The sequence below is a fragment of the Lontra canadensis genome, unplaced genomic scaffold, assembly GCF_010015895.1.
Source record: "Lontra canadensis isolate GAN:19392208 unplaced genomic scaffold, GSC_riverotter_1.0 scaffold98, whole genome shotgun sequence".
Taxonomy (NCBI): Eukaryota; Metazoa; Chordata; class Mammalia; order Carnivora; family Mustelidae; genus Lontra; species Lontra canadensis.
The window spans coordinates 6,666,658-6,673,788 of record NW_022631092.1 but is presented as its reverse complement, the minus strand read 5'-3'; positions in this window follow the sequence as shown (position 1 = coordinate 6,673,788).

Sequence of the window (7,131 nt, the reverse complement as noted above, 5' to 3'; positions counted from 1 at the left end):
GAGGGCCATCAAGGTTGGCATCTGCTCCAGGAGCCCTCCCATCCTTGAATCTCCCAACCGCATCCTGCCAAGCGTCTTCTGGCCTCCAGTCAAACACATCTAGCCCTGCGACCACCCAGCCTCGGACCCCTCTAACTGAAGAAAGCTCTTTTTCAGGTTAAGGGGACCCTGTCTCCCTGAGGACTAAGGATACCCCAGACTCCCACCCCTTGGGTGTGTGTCTGTTATGTTGCGGGGGCAGGGTGTGGACAGACCCCCCCCAACAGTATAATTTCTGTACTTTTTTTCAATATAGGAAGCTCCCTACGGCCTTTCTGTTGACAGCATCGCCTTACGGACCTGCTTCCTCCTCACTAGACCCTCGAGCTCCCAAGCCTTCCTGCAGAGGCTGCTGCCAGCAGATGACTCGAGAGAGCGAGTTGGTGCCTAACTCCGGGTCTTGGTATTTGCTTTTCCTCCGCCTCAGACATGTTTCGAGTGCTGTTCCTGTTCTGAGCGCCCAGGGCTCTCCCTTGTAGAAGCTCTGGCAGGAGAAAGCTGTTCTTAAGGGCAGACCCCGCCTTTGCCCATCACTCATCTCAGAGATGGAGGCTACTGAGAGTTTTGGATGAATCCGTACACACCTGCATAGAAGTCTGATTATGTGTCCTCAGTATGGAACAAGGGCAAAATGTTTATTTTACATGTTTTCAGGGACACCTGGGTGGCTCAGTGGGTTAAGCCTCTGCCTTCGGCTCAGGTCATGATCTCAGGGTCCTGGGATGGAGCCCCACATTGGGCTCTCTGCTCAGCGGGGAGCCTGCTTCCCCCTCTCTCTCTGCCTGCTGTTCTGCTTACTTGTGATCTCTCTCTCTGTCAAATAAATAAAATCTTTAAAAAAAATAAATGTTTTCAAATCAACCAGGCAAATAATTTTCCATCTCATTCTACCAATCAGGAAACTACACAGACACAGTCGATGGTATACAGAAATGTTAGTCACCTTTGTCACCCTTCTGAGGAGTCCTAGGGATGTGGGACACAGAGCAAAATGGTCTTCTGTCATCCCCATCACATGTCTGCTTACCATAGCGATACTACCTACTGTGATCTGCAATTTAAATGCAATCCCTATCAAAATCCCATTGGCCTATTTCTGCAGAAATGAGAAAGTTGATCCCAAAATTCATATAGAACTGCAAGTGATCTCAAATAGGCAAAACAATTTTGAAAAAGAACCAAGTTGGAGGACTCACACTTGGAAGTTTCAAAAATTACTTCAAAGATATGGTAATCAAAACATGGCAGTGTTCACATAAGGGAGAGTGTTTCTTTAGGACGTTAGAGTGTTCAAAAGTGACCTCCTATACAAGGGAATTTAGAAAGCCGCATGCATGGCCTGGACAGGATGCACGCTCATCAAAGACCCGAGAAGATCCTGAGCTTTCTTTTCTGGCTGGCCTCTCGGCTCAGTCCAAGCTGGAAGTAAAGGCTAAGACAGAGTTGAAAGAGGTAAGCTGGCTCAGTGTTAGAGTCCCCGCACGGAGTCAGTCTGGAAAGCTGGGGAGAGATGGAGGTTTTGTTTGTTCAAGGTCCTGGTATTCAAGGAAATCTCTGCCAAAATACTGACTGAACAGGGACTTCAAGTGACCACATGTGATAAGGATGACAGTCCTTGCAAAACTAGTTTGAAAAAGTGACCAAAAAGATGTCTGCAGCCTTCAGTAATAAAAAACAGCAAACCCTGGGGAAGGGGAGGAACTGGTTTCTAGTTACTATATTATATTCGAATGTCCAGTTTTCAACAAAAGCAAATCATAAAAAGAAACAGGATTCTGGTCCATTCAAAGGACGTGACTGGTGGGGGGGCGGGTGGGTGGCAGTGACAGAAACCATCTGTGAGGAAGTCTGTATACTCTTACTAGACAAAGCTTTAAACCAACGGTCTTGAGTATGCTCTGATGGTCAAAGGAAACCTGAGAGCTTGTTCTGGCTCTGGCCCTGGTGCTGAAGCCAACAGCTCCGTCTGCACCTAGCCCTGACTAGGGCTGGATCTGGTGTTGGAGCTGCTTCCAGCTCGAGATGGTATTGGCTCTAGGTTTGTAACTGGTGCTAACGCTGGTCCAGGAGTGGGCTGTATCCCCAAACCTTGCTCTAGCCAGACAACTGACTCAAGCTCTGGCCCTCATGGTAGAGCTGGGGCTGGAGCCGGGGCTCACTCTCTCTGGGCAGTGGCTCTCTTACTGGCTCTAGCTCTGGAGCTGGTACTGGTGCTGGTTCTGGCTCTCCAGTCCGCTCTCACTGGAGGTCAACAGTTTGACACAGGGCCAAAGGCATCTCTAGCTCTGGATCTGGGGTTACAGCTGGCACTGGAGCTGGTTCTGGAAAAGGTGGACATGACATTCCAGGTCCAAGCCAGGCAGGTTGCCATGTACAAAGGCCACCGGCTGCTTCTGGCAGGGCAAGTCTGGAGGCTGGCAGGAATCCTCCAGATACTGGTCCAGCAGCCAGGAGTGCAGGAGGGCAGGGAGGGCACTGAGGATAGGAAGGCCAGCAGCAGAGTCAGAACCCTGGCCTTTGCCCCCCACACTGCCTCCTATGGCACCTCTGCAGGGGGCTCTGCTCCTCTACCTGGCCTTGCGCATCCAGACACCAGACGCATCCCAAACCCACCCTGGCTTCCTGCCAGAATCAGGCCCGGTCCTCAAGCAGGGGACTCAGTCATAGGGTGCTCTCGATAAGTGTCCAACCAAACACCCGCCTTCTTTAGGGAAGCCTGGCATATTCCTCTGTCTCTGTCTCCTGCCATAAACTCCGCGGGGGCAGGGAGGGGTTGTGCCTGCTCCCTTCGTCACAGCACTGGCACACAGTAGGTGCTCCATAAATGTCTAACGGACAAGGGAACAAATGGAGTCTGTCCTGCCCAGGCTTGTCTGGGCCCTTGCGGCCCCTCATCCTGTAGCTTGTGCGCTGAGGTGCTGCCTTACTCTGCACACGGCGTCTCATCTCGTCCTCCCCCTGTACCTGGGGTTCTGAAGCACGGGGCCACAGCCAGCCCTGGGGGCATGCGCAGCAGAGCATACAGGGGTGAGGTACGAGGTGGACTCGGAAGTAGGTTGCTGACCACGCCCCTTGTCCTGGGCCCCTGTGCAGACCGCGGGGGGCGGCGGGGGGCGGCGGGGGGCTGTGGGGGGGCGGCAAGCAGAGCTGGGAAGGGGCTGTGGTGAGTCTGTGTCTGACGCTTCCTCACGATTAGATTCAGGTTTTACCACCTCACCGCGAGGAAATACCAGACACAAATTGTGGGTATGCCGTCAAGAAACTGGCCTGAAATCTGCAAAACTGTCAAAGTCACGGAAAGCAAGGAAAGCCAGGACAGTTCCCACTTGAAGGGAACCACAGAGACTTGGCAACTTAAATCCAATGTGTGGTGCCGGACTGGATCCACCACTTATAAAGGGCGTTGTTGGAAGATTCTGTGTTCTGGGGACTGGATGAAGTATTTTTTTTAAAGATTTTATTTATTTATTTGAGACAGAGAGAGAGAGAGAGCATGAGAGGAGAGAGGTCAGCGAGAGAAGCAGACTCTCCACCGAGCAGGGAGCCCCAGGTGGGACTCGATCCGGGAACTCCAGGATCATGACCTGAGCTAAAGGCAATCGCTTAACCAACTGAGCCACCCAGGCGCCCCACAAATGAATCTTTTTTTAAAAAAAATTTTTAAAGATTTTATTTATTTGACAGACAGAGAACACAAGTAGGCAGAGAGGCAGGCAGAGAGAGGAAGCAGTCGCCCTGCTAAGCAGAGAGCCTGATGTTGGGCTGGATTGACCCTGGGATCATGACCTGAGCCGAAGGTAGAGGCCTTAACCCACTGAGCCACCCAGGAGCCCCAACATGGATGAAGTATTGAATCAGTGTCAATTTCTTGATTTTATTGGTTGTATAGTGGTTATGTAGGAGGGTGTCTTCATTTTAAGAAGTGTATACACTGAGTATTAAAGAGTGATGGGACATTATGTCCTCAGCTTGCTCTCAAATGCTTTAGGAAAAAAATGCAAAAATATATATATATCAAGAGAATAATAAGGCAATGTAGTAAAATGGCCATTTTATTATTTTTTTCAATTTTATTTATCTTAAGTAATCTCTACACCCAGTGTGGGGCTCGGACTCAACCCTAAGACCAAGAGTCTCTTACTCCTCTGCCCCAGCCAGGTGCCCTGTAAACTGTTCATTTTAAAATTTAAAAATCACATGAGGATTTTAAAACTCAGTTCAAAGCAAGTAACGACTAAAAGAGTAAGTCCTTCCCCACCACTCCCCAACTACCTGACTGTGGTACCAGATATACAGCCTGTGTGCCCCTGGGAGAACATACATGTTTCCACGTAACTGCAACCGGCCAGAAGTAAAGACTGGGAGAAAATACACTTCATGTTTTCATGGTTTCTCTGCTTAACCAAACATGTACTACATATCACACCTAGAGATGAATAAACAACCACAAAAACAAGCCTGCTGCAGGACTGAACTAAGAAACCAGAAAGGGAAATCCCAACTGTGAGAGCCAGAGCCACCATGGGGGTGTGGGGTCAGCAGGTGACAGGCGAGAGCAACTTGCATTTTAGACACCCATGCAAGCACAGGAGACCAAAACTGAGGTGAGGACTGGATACAACACTTAAACAATCCAAGTATTCTCAAAGAAAAAGAGAAAAGCTTGTCACATCTTACAAAACACACAAGCAATATACCATGAGTCAGCAAATGCAACAAACAGAATTACAAGGAGAAATTGGCAGTGGAATGTTTATTTATTTATTTTCCCTCCCGCCCTGAGTGGAAGGTTATTAATATATTTCTCTTCATAATCAAAACGGAAAAAATAGCCATATATAGAATTCAAACAGCCCTACTAACAGCTACACAATTCCGAAATTGGAAAAAACATATTCTGTTTAATCACACATGGAATATTTACAAATTAGCCACATATTAATCTAAACCCAGTCTCAATATATACCAAAAGATCAAGAGGATGAAAATGATGATCTCTAATAACAATATAATAAAATTAGAAGTCAATAACGAGGATAACCTCTTTCCCCACGAAAATCCCATATGCTTGGAAAATTTTTAAACACTTAAAATAATCAGAAGTGAAAAAAAAAAGTAAATACGTAAAACTGAAAACAGTAAAAGCTCCACAGTCTTCGGAGACGCAACTACAATAAAACTTGGATGTGTATGATTTGATTTTAAGTGTCTGTATTAGTAAAGAAGAAAGATTAGAAATGGATAAGGGTTCAACTCAAGAATTTCACCAAAATCCCCCACTCCCCAAAAAAGGGTAGAAAAACATTTTTTATTTTATTTTTATTTTTTAATTTTTGAAAAAGTTTTATTTATTTGACATATAGAGAAAGAGAGAGAGAGAAAGAGAGATCAGAAGTAGAGCAGCAGGCAGAGGGACAGGAAGAAGGCTCCCCACTGAGCAGGGAGGAAGGACCCCCTCCCCCCATGCAGGACTCAATCCCAGGACCCTGGGATCATAACCTGAGCCATTCCTGACTGAACCACCCAGGTGCCCCTGGGAAAAACATTTTTTTTATTAAAATGTTTTAAAAATTTATTTATCTGACAGATCACAAGTAGGCAGAGAGGCAGGCAGAGAGAGAGGAGGAAGCAGGCTCCCGCTGAGCAGAGAGCCTGGGGGACTAAACCCTTGCCTTACAGCAGACTCTGATGCTTGGGGTGATTGTCTCTGTTGCCCATGGAGTAGAGGACAATCTCATTGTCTCTTTCGCTCTTCTCACCATCCCCATGAGGTGGTGAGGTCGTGTTCCGACTGCAGATTTGAGGATGAGTGCACCAGTGTCCAGGAAGTCAAGAGGATAGCAGAGGTAGGACTTCAGCTCAAGGGTCCTGGATCCACCTACACGTTCTTCCATTTTTAGGTGACCCTTTGCTCCTGGGGGTGTCTCCTCGAGCGGTGGGCCTGGCTGACCGACAGGGGTGGTCCCCGCCTCGAAGAGGGCTGTGGGCTCTTGCTCCCCCTGCGTGGAACCCTTGCATGGATGGCTCACAGGACATCGCGGAAGACAGAAGTATGTGAGGAGGAGAACGTGGTGCTCTTATTCGAGGGCATGCTGGTCCTCCAACGTTCTCCTCTATCTACCCCTGTTCGGCTCAGCACTTGTCTTTTTTTTTTTTTTTTTAAGATTCTATTTATTTATTTGACACACAGAGATCACAAGCAGTCAGAGAGGCAGGCAGAGAGAGGAGGAAGCAGGCTCCCTGCTAAACAGAGAGCCCAATGAGGGGCTCAATCCCAGGACCCTGGGATCATGACCTGAGCCGAAGGCAGAGGCTTTAACTCACTGAGCCACCCAGGCGCCCTCAGCACTTGTCTTAATAGCTGCTTGCTCATTAATGCGCCCATCAGCCAAATTCCTGGATCATCAACTCAGCTGCAAAGGTCTGTTGGCTGAGCTCAGATTTGGTTTTTAATCCTTTGTTTCTACTTCTGGGCAGTCTACTGGTCTCTTCTCACCGGGGCTGTGTGGAAGAAATAGGGCAAATTTTCCTCTTCTTCCCTCTCCCATCTGGGTTCACCATGGTCACCCTGGTCAACCCACCTTTGTTCTCTGACCTCCTGAGCACCAAGCGAGGCTGGGAGGTGGTGGTTATCAAGGCTCAAGGCCGTGGGCACACAGACAGCTTTTGTCATTCTGCAGCTCAACAGGAGGCCAGCTTCTCACTCCCTGACTCCTTCCTGTGTCAAACTTCCTGAAGTCCAATGTGGGAGCAGAGCCTTGCAGGTAAAGCTAGGGGGCCCTCGTTCAGAGGTGAGGTGCTCAGTGGGGAGGAGCCTGAGGTCCACTGAGAAGAGTTAGCATGGGAAGGGATTGATCTGAGTGAGAAGTTAGGGGAGCAGAGCACTGCTGGGCCCGCTCAGCTGTGACGACCCAGGGACGTCGTTGCTGCCGGAGTTGAGGAAAGAGCAGAAGACCCGGTTTCAGCTCCCCAGGGTGGGGGCGTGGGTGCCTGGGTGATCTTGGGGAGATCGGGGACAGGGACATTCAGTAAGCAGAGCCCTGGGGTAAAGCAGGGAAAGGGGCAGCCCTGGCACTTGTTCTAACCCAAAGA